An 18,874-nucleotide genomic window follows, 5' to 3' on the forward strand; every position below is an offset into this window, starting at 1 on the left:
TTTACAATTTTAGCCTTTTACTATGCGTGCTTGTGTGCGTGCTCTATTATCTCATTCATGTATGGCTCAGACTCCACCACCCTGCCCCCCAGAGCCCATTTCACTGGCCTCATTGTTTTCGAAGACTTTGTGGGGAAGCAAAATAGAAGTACTCCTCTGTTGTGTTTTCGATGACGAAATTGCCCTTTTCTGGTCATTGTTGGAAGACTGTGCAGTATTTTAAAAGAGATTCATGGTATCCACGTCATATTTCCGATCTTGGGTTGATTTTCTTGCCGTCTATTTTTTTTCCCTTGCCAATTAGAATGGACTCGATTAGTGTGCGTGCACACTGTTGGTCAAATTATTATTTTTTTAATTAAAAAAAATTAGATGCCGCTAAAGTTTTTTATAGTTAAAAAATTTAAATTGTGCATAAATTTATAAGATGTGATTTCATTATTTTAACTAGTATAAATATAATTTGAATGACACATAAAAATATAGTTTGATTCAAAATAAATATTTAAATTAAGATTTTTAAAAACAATTTTGAGAAGCCAGTGTTGATAGATAAAATTAAAAAAATATTGATTAAAAATAACCTGGATTAACTAAGATTAATATGTCAAACTCGTGACAAGAGTCATAAAATGAAAATAATTCTATGAGAAGTAAACCAAAAAAATTTATGAAATTTAATTTTTAATCAATTCAATGAGGTGAAATTAAAAAAAATTAATTAAAAAAACTCGATTTAATTCATTAAACCTGCGGTCTGAACCATGAGTTTTGATAACCTTGTAAAAATAAATTGAAAAACAATTATGAAATATGATTTTTAATAAATTTAATATTGAATGGTATAATTAAAATAAAAAAAAATATAAATTAAAAAAAAACATGAAAAAAAAAAAGTATCACGGCTAATAGTGTTATCTGAATAGAGTAAAGGAAAAAACAAAACCCTTCTCCTTTAGTTTTTTTAATAATAGTGCGCCATGTGTCATGCATGATACTTGGAGTGCTAACAAAGTATATTGTTTATCCAAACTAATAACATTAGTTTGGAACGCTTGTGCAAATATGTTTTTAAAACATTTAATTTTTTAAAAAATTTAATATATTTTATATGATTTGGATTATTTTGATATACAGATGTTAAAAATAATTTTAAAAAATAAAAAAAAATTATTAACATATATTTTAAAACGAAAAATTATTTAAAAAATAATTATTATAGAAAGAGGTAGAAAGTAGTCCATTGTTGCTCGTGTGGTTGTTGCAATGTAAATTTCGGGAGTAGCATTACCGAGTTCTCGGTATTCTCTAATTGAACTTAATTAGCAATGAAAAAGGAGGCGTCAAGTTTAAGAGAACAGTGACGTGTGCGGGGAAACACTCTCGTCAAATCGACAAGTGTACACATCTCATTACCGCATTTGTATCCTGAACGGCTAGGCATTTATACCATACATACAACATGCCCTCGTTTCTTTCGGTTAACTCCATATATATATATATAAAATAAATTATAGAAATCATGCTTGATCGTCTCATTTGATTAGGTAATTGAAATAATTTATTGGAATTATTCAATTTTTTGATCTATTTCTTTTATTAATTAAAAAATAATTAATAATATTTTTCTTGATTGTTTTTTTAATATTTAGGACCGCTTTTTGTCAGGTGGACAATATCCATCATACCACTACCCTTGTTTCTGTGCATGGCATGATTATTTGGTTATATAAAAAGTCATGGACACGAGGATAACATGTTCATGATGTCATATTAAAAACTCTATATTTATTTTCTTTTCAGAATTTTGAAATATCGTTGAAAGAATAAAAAAATCTCTATAATGGAAAAAACGTTTATTAATAAGATGGAGTCTCGAAATTGACTATTAAAAAAAATTTTAAAGATCGAGCTATTCAGAAACATATATAATAATGTTTAATTTTCTAAAAACACTGGAGTAAAAAAAAACTGAAACTTTTATGTTCAGATGCAATATTTTCCCATTTAAAAAACTAAAAAATAATTTTTCAAAATTTTCAAATTTATATCAAGTTCCAAAAACACATTTGAGAGATTCTTCATAATTCTTCAATACAAGTCTTTCACTATTTTTCAAATAAAAAAACTTGAATAATATATATTTTTTCTTTTATATTTTTTTTGGATTCGAGAAAACCCCACCACTCAGAAAATGCACCTTGTGGACCTAGATAAACGAGTAAAACTTCAGCTGTCCCAAACTCTTGCAAGAGATGCACGCCCTGATTCGAACTCAAGACTTGCTATGCAAATCTTAAGTTCTTTACTATCATGCTACGCCTCTTGAGGTTTTTTTTATGCAAACACCTTTCTAGTAATGTAAAAAATTAAAATTATTTTTTCATAAGTGGTATCATAAATTTAATTCTTCTTATAAATCTAATATATATATATATATATATATTGATTTAACAACATGATTTTTTAATGATAATTTCTAATTTGAATGAAATATAATTAATATTTTATAATATATTATTATAAATACAAAATATTAAGATGAATATTATAAATTATGATTTTGATTTTGATTTTTTATGAAAGGTAATTGTAATTTCAATATATATATATATATATATATATATATATAAACTTATCTTTGATTAATTTAAATAAATAAATAAATTTTATAATTTATCACTGAAAAAGAAAAATAAAACAAGAAAAAAAACACACCTCAAGGATCTGGAGGAAATCGTCCTCATTCTACATTAAGTCATTAACTAATGAATGGCGTTATTTCTTGATTATTAAATTATTTATTTATTCAAAATTTCGAAATATCACCGAGAGAATAAGAAAGATCTCTTCGATGAAAACCCCGTTTACCAAGAAGATGGGGTCTCGAAGTGGACAAAATGACAATTTCAACCCAAGATATTGGATGGCGGGGATGGTTTCGGAATTCAGACAAGCAGGCTGCCTTCTGAGGGTAACCTTCTGAGGGTAAAAATAGTAAGGGCTGATGACATGTCAAGGAATGATTGGAAGAAGATGGCGCTAAATTGACCAGCATGTGTCCGCTTGTAAAATGCTGGTTTTCATTCCGTGCAATGATTAATGGAGGTGATGATCCAGCAAAGAAATCATAAACAATAGAAAAATGTATGTGCCATGTGGGCTGTCCCCCCTGGCGCCTTGCTATTCCCCCCTTTTGTTATGTATCTGCTGGGAGAGGTTTGGAATTTTGCTCCATGGCGAGGTGTGGACAGCCATGCTCCACATCTCCTGCGTAGCTTTTTCTGTAGAACAGATTTTTTTATCTCGAAGAGATCCCTAATGGGATCAGATGTATGTGTCATGATGGATACTGTTGAGAGAAGCTATAGCAAATTGCTTTCCCTTCTTTTAACACTCCTTGGTTATACGCACAGGCTCATCCGAAGACTTGTATTGGACAGACCTTCCCATGATTTTCCGTCTACAGCAGTAAAGTACCAGATGATTCCCTAACCCTATGTTCTGTTTCGGTGATGAAAATAGCATGAACATGTCAAGCCAAATAATGGTCTTTCATGTCATCACCCACTTGTTCCGAGAAGCCACCTGCGGAGCTTGTCCTCACAGTAAAAATGAAAAGGTTCATCACCGATTTGGCCACCAACAAAAACCGCCGAGGGGAGCTTTAGCATAAAGAAAAGAGTGTGGAACAATGCATGTGTCATCATGAATTATTTAATTTATCCCAGAATGGTAATCATTAACCTAATCCTCGTTCTCACCAAAAATCATGCTAGCATGTGTCTGTCAATTCCCCTTAAGCACGTATGTACTATGTAGCGAGGAATTAAGGGAAATGGATTTTCTTTTCTTTTCAAATCAACGTATATAGTCAACAAAAATATTTTAAAAAACCTAGAAAAAAAATCAGATGAATAGCTTTTTTTAAAAATATGTTTTTTTTTCGCCAGTGGATCTGATGCGATAATCTTTATTATTATCATTATTATTATTATTATTATTATTTTAATGATTCTTTAATGTTCATCTCGTTTTATTTAACTTTTGGGAAATTTACTGTTTTTCTTTAGGGAGCTATATATTAATTACAGACTTGACTGGTTACAGTCTTTATATAGGTTTAAATATTTACCCTCTACTATTGTTTGACGAAAAAGATTAGATCTTCGGGTCGAATTTTCTTTTTCTATTCTCTCTTTCCTCTTCGGTTTGTTTTCTTTATATATAGTTTCTGTTCGGTTGTTGAGAAAATAAAGGAACCCCACCAGAGAAAACAAAAGACAAGAGCCAGGTGGCCCTCTTTTTTGTTCTTTTTAGAGTTCATTTCTTTCAATATTTTATTCCATGTTTATTGAATTCAATGGCTTACAATGTGCTTCGAATGAACGATAATCTGTCAGAGGTGAAGCAGTTGTAGGTGTAAACAAGAACGTGAAGAAAATTGCAGAGGCTAGGAAAGTTGCAGTGAGAACTGAGAAAGCCAGCTCAGAAAATAGTTACTGCGAAGCCAAAGCCTGAGAAGGTGATTAAGATAATAAGCCTTGGTACTGAAGAGAAGCCCGTGAACAAGAAAAGGGAAGGAGAAGGATCTACAAAGAAGAACAAGCCAACGCTCTTTCTTATGTCGAGACTGCTGGAAGAGAAGAAGAAGAAGATAAAAACAACCAAAGAAAATGTGCGCTGTTTAATCAATTTTTTCTCTTATTATACCAGCTTTCTAAATACTTTTACTAATTTTGCTATTTTGAAAAAGAAACCCGCAAGGAAAACCTAAATCTTAACTTGAAAATCTAAAATCTTACTACGTGTTATGGCGCGCCACAGATGTTGCCTCTTTATATGAGACCATGAAACATCGAGCACCAAAAAGGGTTATCGCAATAAACATCGCCATAAAAGGTAATTACTGCAGGTGCATTGTAAACAGTGGAAACTGATCCGTAAATCCCAGGGAACCCACACCGCGGCAGTTGTATGTACGTAGTTGCTGATGGTGAAAGGTCGCTGATTCGAACTAAAAGCATCACATAAATGCAGAAGGTTTTGACGCCATAGAACAGTTTTACCGTGTTGTAATTTTTCGATCCAAAGTATCCATAACGTGCCTGACAGCTGGCATTTCTCTGGGCAGAACTTATCCACATGGCAATCAAACGCTACGATACGGTTATGACGATCACACAGCACCCGCAGAGAGTTTTGTAGTTTATCCATCATGAAAAAAGATACTAATCCTGGGATTACAGCAAGGTTTTCTTCGCAGGAGCCATGCTGAAGATGCATGGCATTTTGGTGGCATCCTGCTCATCCGGCATCGGTAATAAAGTTGGCTTGGGTTGGGTTCGGTACTGTGTTTTACCATGCTTTTAAACCACGATGTTTTTTTTAGGAGAAAAAGAGTTTCAAATCAAAATATATTCAAATTCAAACTCAGTATCAATCATAAATGATGAAGCCCAAATTAAACAGCTCTAAATCTTTTTTTTTTAATGACTCGGGGGTGTCTGGGTCAGCTTACGTGTACCACAATTAATCCCCGGATTCATTGAACACCGTGTAAGTCTAGTAGACAGGTAAAACACCGCAAAGATAACAAACATGCATACAAAGATTCGAATTTAGAATGTAGAGATAGAAAATTTCCTGCCAGAATCGTTAGGCCACAAATGCTCTAAATCTTTTTATTTATATTCTAGAGAGAGAGGGAGAGGATAGACACTAATGTATCTGTGACACATAAAATAGCCATTAGTATTTGTTGGTGGTTAATATTGTGAAATTACAGGCTAAGAATGTAATTTTTTCTTATATTTTTATAAATTACACTTATATCCACATCAAATTAACAAAGTATATTATTGAAGATGTAACCTGTTATTAAATATATAAATGACATAATTAAAAAAAAATATAATTTATAAAAACACAAAGAAAAAGTGAAATTTAGATCTATCAAATCACATGAGAGTTTTTGTAATTATCCCAATTAATAATAAAAAGGTCTTCAACATCAGTTGTTTATGTTCTAAGATTGGGTTACCTAACGTACTTTTTTCATGGGAGTTTAGCTATCAACAATCCAAGTTATGGTAGTTAAGAAGCACCATCAGTGATTTAACTGCACTAGGAAAAAAAATGCATGAATATTATATTAAGCAAGATAATATACAAAATTGAAAAGGAATAGGACCATCTATTGTATAATATACTTGACCATTGCTTTAAGTACAATTTGCTCTATAAAAAACAATTATTCTTGTTCCGCAAGCTTAAATATATTATAGGAGGATTACACTAAATCTTTGCCTTTGAGTACAGCTGGCTAAAAAGGCTTCACTATCATTTATAAACTAATAGAACCTTGACTGATGACACCAAATGACCCCCACTTCCCAGCCTAGCCCAACCCTCGAAGGGGCACTTCCCCTCCATGATCTTGGATCAAGGAACAACAGGATGCACAGCATGAAATTGCCGCTCGAGGTTAAAAAAAGAAGAAGAATTTAAGATCGCCACTCAAGGCAAAAGCCGCAAAATGTGTGCAAATCCACTTGCAACTGGCGAGCTTCAGACCCCTCCATTTAACCTACTATGATATAACTGTCAAATTGGATGCTTTATTGTCTCCTCGTAAAGACTACAAGAGAAAAGGGCCTCTAGAATTATAAGAGGTTCTTTCTAATCCAGCTCTCGACAAGTCTTAATTACTTCTGTTAAAAGAGTCTACGGGGTCTTGTTATGCTGTCCTTTTAACGTAATAAAGAAGAATCTTGGGTGGATAGAGAAATATCTTGTTAACAAGAAGAATACAATTAGCTGATAATGCAGCAATTAATTAAGCTTTCAAGACTTGTGATTGTGCCCTTGACAGCCTCCCTTGATGTTGTCTTAATTAGCTCAATGCTGCCCACAATAAATCATAATAATTACTTCTATATGTTATTCTCACCTTCCAATTTGTAATATCATATCATTTTCGGACTTGACAAGTTTGACTGACTTTACTTCTATTTTGTTCTCTTCGTCAGGAGTTATTCAACTACCAGTAAGATTTCTTCGCAACAAATTATATCCCAAGACTTTCTGATCCTCAGGCCATTCATTGGCTCCTAGTATTGCAGATGGCATTAGTGATTAGTTGTTTGAACATGCTTTCTTGTTTGTCTCATCTCAACTCACAAAGGCCCCTCCATTTCCCCCCACATTCTCTATATGTGAGAAAGCTTTACTAGTAGCCAGAACACCATATATATATATATATATATATATATATGATAGTCACCGGTGACACATTGCTATCATCCTTTGTACCGTCCATGTACCAGTCAACCTCACAAGCAAATAGTAAGTCACCGGTCAAGTTAATTTTTAACATAAAAAAATACGATATTATAAATGTGTTTTCATGTTTTTAATTAAAAAATGAAAAATAATGTTAACTTTTAATAAAATAAATTAAAAAATATATGTGAATAGATAAATCAAAAAATAATTGTTAATGTTAACTAAATACTAAATAGAAAACTATTCTTTCTTGTAAGAGAAAATATATATACCGAAACACCTTCTAATTGAAATTTTTTTAAAAAAATCAAGGACCTAGCCTCTCTTTTTTGCATGATTAAAAGTCAACACCTTCTTAATTGAACTCTCATATTACAAAGATATATCTATTGATATCAATTTCAGTTTTCTTGGTGGCCAAAATATGGTCATCTACTAATTTTCTCTCCATCAATATTTTTAGAGAACTCTCTCCCATGTGAAAAAATAAAGTTTGAGTGTGAATTGTAAATTGCTAAAATAACATGGACTAAATAATATATAAATCAAGACTTTAAACACTAAATGAAAGTTTCCCACGCCAAAATGAAAATAGGATATATATTTTTTTAAAAAAAATTAATTCTTATTCTTTTTATTTTTTAACTATAACGTGAAATTTATTTTGTGAAATCAATATTTAATTTATTGTCAAAATATTCCTGGTGTATGGGAGAGCATGCAAAACAAAAGAAATCTTAAAATATAAAACCGTTCTAATATAAAATATATAATCGCAAAGAAAAAATTGCATGTCCAAAATGTATCCAGGTGGACACGACATCACTGTACTTTTGTCCAAGACTCCAAATCTTTTAGTTTTTCTACGACATCACTGTACTTTTGTCCAAGTCTTTTAGTTTTTCTTACAGTATAATTATGATTATAATACTTGATTGGATTTATTGTACTCTCATATTAACCCGACATAAATTGGTTAGGCTATTCAGATCTGGTGAGGTCTAAAATAACAGCAACGGCAAGATGCATTCACAAGAGTTGAACAAAGTATTAGAAACGGATCCACTAGATTCAAATTTAATGATAGAATGCTTGTAGACAATTGCCGATATTAGGATTGTGGTAACCTCCGACCAATAGAAATCTACGAGTCATTAAAGATGAATCCTTCCTTCACCTGAGTAATTTCACCATCAACCCCTGATTGAAAATCACATGCTACCAAATCGGATTGTATGATAGATGGTGAGTAGATGATAAAAGCACATTCACTCAACAAAATCAGGTGGTAGATATTACACAGTCTAGCTGGAAACTGTTCTAGAGGATAGAATATGATCATGGATTTGGCAAAATTTTGCACCAAGAGTACTAAAAATTATAGAAGGATCACAGAATCTGTAATTATATGATTTCTATGCATTTAAATGCTTCCATCCAGTGATGCACTTAATATAGAAGTTAATTGTAATAATTTTTTTAGGGTGGATACAACATAAGAAATGCATTCTCCTTTGGCATCCTAAATGAAATCGTTCATGGAAAATACCCAACATAAGTCGTGCCAATTGATGGCTAGGTGGGGAAAACGTGTCTTTGAAAGCAGGCTTCCCCAAATTATCACCAGACGGAAAGCATCATGTGGCTGTCAAGCTCAGGGCGGTGAGATGGGTTGTCAAGCCATGTCAAAGGGGAACCAGAAATCTCACTTTTGAGTTGTGCTTCTCTAATGAAGAGATAAATGAGCAGTAGCGCTCTATTTTAGTGTGGACTCGCTACCTAATGACGTTGATTTTCAACATTATCGAACTATGGGCTATCAACTAGGCCCGAGCAAGTCAAAATAACGTTGCCATTGGCTTGCTATTTATCAAACTAGATCACGGGGGCAAAAAATCCATGCATCTCAGTTGATGTGGTAGAAGAAAAACGAGCGAGCATGCCATTGCCAGTAGACTATCTAGAAGGAACTGATATAATAAGTTTTCAAATCCAGTTTGAGGGGGGTTGCTCAAAACACCAGACCGAAATGAACTATTTCTCGGAAGTGAAGTGATGTATCGAAGGGCTAGGATTACCCGCTGAGGAAACTACAGAGGATGATCTGTAGCAAGATCCCAAGAAAATGAAAGACACGGGGCTCGACATCAGTAGCCCACTTATACTGACTGCATCTCGGCGAACGGAGTTCTAACAGCAGCATTAAGCAAATTTTGAATTTACAGAAACACTCTCCCTGGCATAAAAGAATGCAGTGGATGCTCCAGAATTGTACAAGCGATAAGTTTGTAAGGGAAATAAGAAAGAGGCAGCTCTTCCAGTAGTTGTGAACAGGGTTTTTCTCAAAGTCTAAATGCTTTCTTGTCATGTCAAGAAATTGGTAGAGATGTTACTCGGGATTATAAACACTACCATTTTAAGAAAATAGCCATTCATTGACCAAAAAAGTACGGAGAGGAATTTATACTTGCAAAGAAAAGAAAAAAACATCTTATCACCAATTTGAAACCTAATTTATATCATAGTTAAAGCCTTGAGAGAATGAATCAACAAGCCAAAGTTTTGAAAAAAACAGATAGAGCAAACCATATTACCTGGACAAGAGCATTTATAATGACAAGGGGGTCAAATTTTGAGCAGTAACTCGCCTCAATTTACCATATACAGCGGGTGAGAACTGCACAGCAATGAGATTTACGTATCATTTCACATATTGCTTCCCTAAATAAGAAATAAGTGCATGATCTGAAACTCAAAGTGATATGAGCACAACCCACACACATACAAACTCTCAAGAAATGCATGAATGGTGCAGAGTAAGCATTATATGGAATACAACAGGAAAAATGGGCATGGAAATTACTAGTTCAGGTAGCCATTAGATGTGGAGTGTGTTCAACTAGCTTGATCCTGCTCTATAACTACTATGAGGTCAATCAAAAAATCGCAATGGCATATCATAAATGAAAACCTGTGAAACATAAAAAACACAACACACCATTTCATAGAAACAAGGCCAATCGCCAAGTCTTTATCTTCAGTTAAAGTGTAATGTTCATCTATGACAACCTTAATTAATGCACCCATAAGCTTCTTTGATTGAACATCTGCTTTCAAAACTACAATTTGATCTTCTTTGAGAATAAATCACCACAATATTTGCCTCCAGTCTTTGCACTTGACCGATCTTTGAGATGCTTGCTTTGTTAAGACCACAGCAATCCGTAGAAACACTGGCTGACTCATCAGTAATGGTGCTGATCTTTGAAGTAGGAATATTATCAGAGACAGAGGAAGTTTCTGTAGGAGCTGAAACAACTGGATTTAAAGCTAAAATAGAGATCTGAAACCAAGGAAAACAAATTTAGCCAAATAAACCAAGCACAAAAACATAAACAATATAGCTAAATAACAAGCCATGAACAAGCCTAAGTTCTTAACACGTCTAGCAAACACATAAATAGCATGATAGATTTGTGAATCACTGCCATTTTTTCTCAACCAAAAACAAAAATACCAAACATAGAATGGAATGTTAAAGGACTTTTATACGGATTATTTAACAGAAAATCAATGCATATTAGAAAAATATTAATTACTCTATAATTATGATCGAGTATATGTAAGAGAAAAGCTGAAGCAAAACTGAAATGCACGATTAGAATGGTCCCAAACAAGCAATGGAAAAATCAGAACCACGCTCATGGTTAGGGGAAAAAAAAGAAGGTATCATTCTATTATTAGAAAACAGAAACACAATTAGAAAATGTGCAATTGGATGAAAACAGAAACCCTTCCACAATTAGGATCAAGTCCACAGAAGTGAAGAAATTAAGGGCACGAAAATGAAAAAAACACACAAATCAAATTCCTATATTATTAAAAGTTGCCATTCTAAAAATTATCTTAAAAAAACATAAATATAAACAAAATAAAAGCTCAAATAACAAATAAAAAATAATTGAAAATTAAAATTCTGAAATTAAAATCAGCTTTACATCAGAGAAAAAAGTGAAAATACACGATTTGAAGGAAACGAGGAGAAACTTACTATTGCTGTTTGGCAACAATGATTAGCATCAGAAATCTCTGAGACTGGAGATAGATCATAGGATTCCTTGTTAATTTTCGGGGAAACGTATTGAGTTGTCGACCTAAACGCTCCGTCGAAGCTTTTCTTTGGATTCTACACAAGTCACAGGGCCGGTAAGAGACGAGTTTTGTATTTGAAAACGAAAATATCACAGAGAGAGAAAATTCATATTTAAATAAATTGAATTTTTTTGTTTGAAATATCTTTTAAAATTATAAGATTCATTTTACTTGATTTAATGAAAATACATTTACTCAACTTATACTTATCATCACAAACTTTATTTCAAAAACACACAAATATACGTATGAAATATGTTTATTTTTATATTTTAAATTTTTTTTTAAAAAATAAAAAAAATTTGTTTTAAATTATTATTTTATGTATTTTTAAATTATTTTAATATTTTAATATTAAAAATAAATTTAAAAAATATTATTTTGATATATTTTTTAATAAAAAAACAATTCAGAAATTTACGTAAACTCAAACAGGCTATAAGTTTTGAAAATAAGGCATTTTTTGTGGCGGGCCTGCCAGAATCGTTTCCGAACGAGGACACGTTTACAGCAAAAGAGAGTTGATGCCATTGATGTTTGTGTATTCTGTGAAGCTGTTGGAGAATTAAAGGACATGTATTTGCATATTGCTCATTTGCTAAGTGTCGTTGGCAGGAGTCAGGAATTGGTGTTCTTTTGACATTAGACTGTGTGCTCCAAGACCGGTTCTTCAACCTGTTCTATTTGTTTGATGAGTACTTGATTTCAAAAGCAGCAGCTACTCTTTGAGGTAGATGGCATCAGAGGAATGGGAGGGGGGGTTTGAAATAACGTGTTAATGCCTGCTCATCGAGGAGTCAAGAAGGCTATTGAGTTTTTGAATATTTGGAAATCAGCTCGAATGTCCTCCTCCAATAAGTTCACAGCAACAGAGGGAACAAAGATGAGAGAAGCCACATGCTGGCTATCTAAAATGTAATGTGGATGCTGCGATTCTTTGGAGGAAATGGCAATGGAAACAGGAAGGGCGTGCCAATTGCTGTGGTTTGCTGGACCATTGGAGGCCTGTATAATTCTAAGATGGCTGAAGCCATGACGTTCAAGAGAGTTCTGGAATATTTAACCGCTCAAATTTTTGAATTAAAAAGGTTACTCAAATTTAAGTTTTCAAACAGCATGTTTGGTTACGGGTTTGGAATTAAATTAATTTGATTTATCTTAGTGGCTTCTCCAGTTTGGAGTCTTTAGACGCTTGGAATATGCGATTCAATGAAGATCGCGAGGGGTGGTCATTTTGTTTTTGACGGGAGGCCTTGGAGTTTAATATATATATATATATATATATGTTACCGAATTATGAAAGGAAATAGAGCAGAAGAAGATGGATGTTCTGATTAACTTAAGTTATGGTTGACATGGCTTCTGTTTTTAGATTAGTGAAGGCTATAAGCATGATTATGGATGTTAAGCAATTAGTGGCACTGTAGAGAGTTTTGATGGGCCGGGCCATGGCTAAGGGTATTTTTTTAGTGGACCACGCAAGCCTTTTAAAAACAAATGATTCACCTGAACATATTTTATAAAATTATCATTAATTTAATGTTGATATATTTAAAACACATCAAGTAAGGAAAAACTTATCAAAAAATATTTAAGCGCATAAAATCATGAAAATGTAATATTAAATAATATAATTAAAAAAACAATTTGTAATTAAAAGGCAAACCTTGCAAATTACAGGGATCAACATGAAAACATTAGGCAAAATGCATAGAAATGTTTTTTTTTTGTGAGAGTGTAAATAGTGTTTTAATATTAAAAGAGGATGTTATTTTAGTTTTGTTTATTAATTGTTGATTGCTAATGATATTATAGAGTTGATGAGTAAAAAAAATTGTCGAAGAAAAATTCCAAGTGAAGCAAACAATGCGTTATTCAATTATCTTGGCAAGTCCATTGTTGGCTTGCATACGGGCTGAATGCAAACCAAATTAGTTCTTTAATTATTATTTTTTAGTATATTTTTCCGTTTTGATATTTATTTTGTAATTTTTTTTTATAAGAAAAGGAACACATTAATAGACACCAAGAGAAATAATTCACAAGGTGAAAAGTAACAAGCTCAAGACAACATGAGCTGGAGAACAGAAAACATGAACACCAAAAGGAAGCTACACTGATGTTCAACCACAAGAAGTGGAAGCCTCGCACAAGAGAAGAGAGCGACTATACAGGCAGCTAACAGCACATAACAATCCAACGCCACCCTAAGAGTAATCAATAAATTAATTACGAAGAGAGCAATTGACATAGTTTAATTGATCATTACATCTTGGATTTGTTTTTTATAAGTTACTAGTTCGAGTCTCACAAATTTTAGAGTCATTACAAGCTTATATAGTCATTAACTTCAGAGCTCGTGGGATTAGTCGAGTACGTGCAAACTGACTCAAACACTCACGTTAATAAAAAAATAAAATTACAAAAAGCTCTGAGTTTGCTTTTTAGAGATCACTAATTAGTTCAAGTGCCCCAAATCTCAGGATTATTAGAGATTTATATGGATATTAATTTTAGAATCTCAAAAAATTAGTCAAGATATGAATAAATTAACCCAAACATTCACGGTAAAAAAAAAAAAAAAAGTTACCAAGAGCACCCAACAAAATAAACATCATATTAAAATCTGCATATAATTAAGAAAACTCCACATGTACGTCCTCATAATTAACCGCTTATATATCCGAAAAACGAACTCTAATTTTGCATGTATTTTATTTATACATCTCCTTTTAGTACTTAATTTAAAGGTTAAAATAACTGCACTGTCAAGCAATATTCATTCAAGATTTAATTGGTCCAGTTTCTGATCCATGACTGCGGTTTTTGTTTTGTGGTTAGATATTCAAGATGTTCATGGAAGAACTGAAAAATTGTGAACAGACTCGTATCGTGAAAATGCGCGAGCGACGCTGCTCATAAAACATACAAAGGGCTCAAATATATATTCTAAATCAACCCATTGGAGAATAGAGACGGATTCTCGTATCAAAATCACCTGGAGCTACACGACCTGCATTCTAAATTCAAAAAAAAATAAAAAATTCCTCTCCCAGTTCCCAAGAAATTGAAATGACGATTAAAGCTACTGTATCTTCTAATGAATAGCAGAAAAATGGAACATGGGCAAGACATCAGTGATAGCTAAATATCAAGCCAGCTAGCTAACTGTGCGCAGGTGCACCTGCTCTTTTAGAGAGCCTGCATGAAACATAAGTAACCTGCACGTAAATTAATAGAAGTAGTTGGTCTTACAGTCTAAAAAAGACGACGTTGTATTGTTTTAATTACCATGCAATATTGGTACCATCGGATTGATCAGCCAGGCAATGTTATAATTATTGAATTAACCGTACCCACATATATATAGCCAAGTGCCCAATTGCAAAAAAATGTAACAGAAATCAATGATTCTTATAGGTGAGAAGATTTTTTAACGCCTTTTCGCATTCTATCACCAGTACTATTTAACCCTAAAATGGCAGCATGATCCATGATTAATCATGACAATGTTGAACATCCCAGTGAAAATGCCTTAATTATCAATCTTAATCATAATTACTTCTTTGGTGGCTACTGCATCCTCTAATGGTGGTACGACATTGTGATACTACCACTGCAATATTCTTGCTTTTTTAGTGATCACACAGTAGATTTGAGCATTCATCGATCTCACCATCCGATTGTAATCGTTAAACAGTGATGAAAAAACTGGCTATATATAGCGACCCTAATTAGAACCCATTTTTCCACAGAGCTCAGACAAAGCAAATTGTATGTTTGTATCACTGTATGTAAGTCTTAACCAAGCTAGCTTGATGAGTTCCTAATATTGCTAGTTTGTTTTTGAAAAAAAGAGAAGAAGATCTTAACTAATAGTTTAACATGTTAATTATTGCTTGTTTACAGGCTATTTCAGAAAAGTATTTTATCATGATGAAGATCTTGCCAGCGCTCTTCATTGCTTTCCTGTTGATGTTAGCAGCTCTGCAAGTTGATGCAGAAGTGCTCACCACCACGGAGCCTAAGGTGGCCAACCGTCATCTATTGAGTGAACCATCATCTCTCGGTCGAAAGGTAAGCGCTGGAGCTAATGATGCCGAGACGCCTACTTCAAACAACGGCAACAGTAACACGGAAACTAAAACTGGTAGTGGCGCTTCTGGCGACGACGACGACGACGACGACGAAACTAACCAAAGCTATGGTAGATATGGAGGTGGGTCATCTACTGATACACACCACCATTACACAAATGATACTAGACCACGTTAAGCTCGTTAAGCATATATATATATATATATATATATATATATATATATATATATATATATATATATATATATAAGTATGTGCGTACATATATTGTGTGGCTTTGCTTTGTAATGTTAATAAAGCGGAGACAAACATGTTTCGAGACACGGAAACCACTATATGCGTGTGTGACACATGTATTGTTTCATGTGAAATAGTAATTAGTTTCTACGTGAAGGTATCTTGTGAGATGCAAGTCTGGCTTTTAGGCCAAAATTATTAGTACTTGCATGGAAATAAAAAAGGCATGGCAAGCTAGCTATTGATTAGCGCCAGTTTGTTATCTATATGTTTTGTTTATGTGCAGACATGATCGTAGGAAACAGCTTAATTGCTACTAAACATTAGTGATCAAGTATTGAGATGATGTTTGATCAATTGCAACCTGGATCGGCTAGGGAAAACTTTTCCCGTTCATCAAAAGAAATAATTACTGTTCGTGGTTTCATTACAAACAAAACTAACTATTCCCTAACTGGTAAGGATGAGTACTTTGTTTTGATACCTTGATTATGGGGGCACTGTGACAAGGTACAATGAATCATACCCTTAATTTCCAAGCGATCGTTCAAGACGGCAATGATCCATCACCAGAGCTACCCAATCCCAACCAAAAGAACATCACAGACACTGCAAAGCTCCCAATATTTGAAACAAGATCAATAGATATCGTCACACTCGTCTAATTGAAACAATCTCAGTCGAAGCATCTAGAATTATAGCCCTTCTTTGACCGAACATCAGCATTCGAGACCTCAATTTTACCTTTGTGAGAAGATGATCATCGTAACATCCGATCGACTCCAGTCCCTTCACTTGATGTTCAGCTGCTGTATACCATATAGTACGCTCCACAGAAATGATACTGCCTGCCTAATCAGTGACGGTGCTGATCTTTGGAGTTGGTGTAATACTAGAGGGAGAGAACGTTTCTGTTGATTTGTAGCTGAAAGAGGTGGATTTAAAGCTAACAGGAGATCGGTGCCCTTGTTTCAAAAAAAAAAAAAAACTAACGAACGAACAAAGGAGAACGTTAAACAAAGCAATGAACTTAGCCAAATTAACTAAACTCATATTATAATTATGCTTGGAAAAATTAATATAGATTATGACAAAGCAAAGCACCAATTAATACTTAAATAACACTTTTTTGGATCATTTAACAGAGAATCAACATAAATTAGAAAAATATGCTCTTTGCCCTTGTTCATTATATCCAAGAATATCTCCCCTTGGAAAAGAAATCAATAAACCACCAGTCCGCAATCCTTTCCAATTTAATGGGCACCAAACCTTTCTCTTTGACAATCTTAATTATCCCACACCGGCTCTTTATTCTTCATCATCACAGGCTCAGCCAAGCTCAATCTCTTCGAACCCGTAATCCTCAATATCAAACTGCACGGCCAATACCTTCTACAAATGCATCCACTTGAACACATTCTCATTACTGCAATTAAAAGCTTCATTTTTTATATGGATCCCCAGCTTCCCAAATCTGCATCAGAAGCATCCGAATAGGCCTCCCGCCCATTCCAATTCCCTGGAAACATCAACGGAAGATGTGGCATATATATACCTTCCCCGGATCTGGAGAAACATGTGCCAGAAGTTATCATCACTTTTGATAATCACATAACCATCATCTGCATTAGATTCAAAACTCCAATCAAACGATGGAATGTATATGGTAAAGTTTGAGAAATTAGACAGCTAGGGTTATACAGTTTTGTGAAATTATAAGATTTGGCGAAGATGTGGCTTGCGGGTTATTCTTAGGACAAATCTTGTATGCTCCAGCTTTTGTTTCCTTTCTTTATTTGAGCCTTACGGCGCCATGGTGTTTTATATACTGAACCAAACTCCGGTCATCGAAAGCAAAAATTTTACTTCTGTTGTTTTGCTATTGTGATTAGCAACAAGAATCTCTCAACCTATAATTAAGAAATCGAAACTGATTTCCGACGTAACATGTTTTCGGTGACTAAGCAAATCTCACTTCTTCTTTTTTATTATTCGCATTGAGACCTAATTAGTAAAAGCAACTAACCATATAACATATAATGTGTAAGAAATTATAGTACAACGTGAGTATCCATTAATTATTCGATATTCTATTTATTCAAAACCGATCGAGTCTTATATATAAACTATTTGATATATCACATTAATTATTATATAAATTGAGATGATCTAAATAATTTAGTAAAATAGAAACAACATAAAAAAACAAAAATAAAAATCTTTGATGCAATACATAAATTAATATACATTACTTAATTTAAATGGATAGAATATCAAATGGGTGAGTACTCATGATACAATATTGAAGTTTTTTTTCCCAAAATCTCCATCTCCTGAATCTCTGACCGCTCTTTTTAAGTGAATGTTTGGGAATATAATAATAATTTGTTTTTAAAGTGTTTTTTTTATTTTAAAATATATCAAAATAATAATTTTTAATTTTTTAAAAATTAATTTTTATATTAGCACGATCTTAAAATAAAAAAAATAAAACAAATCAATAAAACAAATTAATTTTTTTTAAAAATACTTTTAAAACACAAAAATAAAACTTAAATTTAAAAGTTGAGAGTAATTCTAATAAATGAGCATAGAGTCTTGAAATATCAGTAACCAACCCAACGTGTATTACTAGTAAATATCTAAAGATCAAATTCGGTAGCTGTAGGCCCCCCTGGTTTTCTACGGGGAGAGAGACAGAGAGCGCGCGATCATGAGACATTGACTGCATGTAAATTACCAGTATTAGTGGTCCTAGTCTTTAAAACGACTACGTTATATTCTTTAATTTACCATGCAAAAGGTGCCATTGAATTATTGACTTTTTATAACCACCCCCCACCCACATGTTTACACTCGTCCACCTCGATTGCAGACTTTAATGTACAGTGAAAGATCGATATTAAGTGATAATTATTTTCTTACAATTTTCACATAATTTAATATATATATATACACACACACATACTCGGCCACCTCGATTGCAGACTTTAATGTGCATAGTGAAAGATTAATAATATTTAGTGAGAATTATTTTTTTTTACAATTTTCACATAATTTAATTAATTTATCACCACTATTGAACCCTAAAAATGGC

The 18,874-nt window shown here is 33.1% G+C and overlaps 1 long non-coding RNA gene across 6 annotated transcripts; it reads right to left on the minus strand.

Annotated features, from left to right (window-relative positions):
- Positions 1 to 8,335: 8,335 nt before the first annotated feature.
- LOC133696715 (uncharacterized) lies at positions 8,336 to 11,584 on the minus strand. Of its 6 annotated transcripts, none has more exons than XR_009842729.1 (4): positions 11,339 to 11,583; positions 10,286 to 10,630; positions 9,882 to 9,964; positions 8,336 to 8,464 (listed from the first exon to the last, which is right to left on the minus strand). It is a non-coding gene; the product is annotated as an uncharacterized LOC133696715 (long non-coding RNA). The 6 variants fall into 6 exon arrangements; XR_009842728.1 differs by having other exon boundaries at positions 8,336 to 8,505; XR_009842730.1 differs by having other exon boundaries at positions 10,357 to 10,630; positions 11,339 to 11,581.
- Positions 11,585 to 18,874: the final 7,290 nt, after the last annotated feature.

This window comes from Populus nigra, chromosome 6 (genome assembly GCF_951802175.1).
Source record: "Populus nigra chromosome 6, ddPopNigr1.1, whole genome shotgun sequence".
Lineage (NCBI taxonomy): Eukaryota > Viridiplantae > Streptophyta > Magnoliopsida > Malpighiales > Salicaceae > Populus > Populus nigra.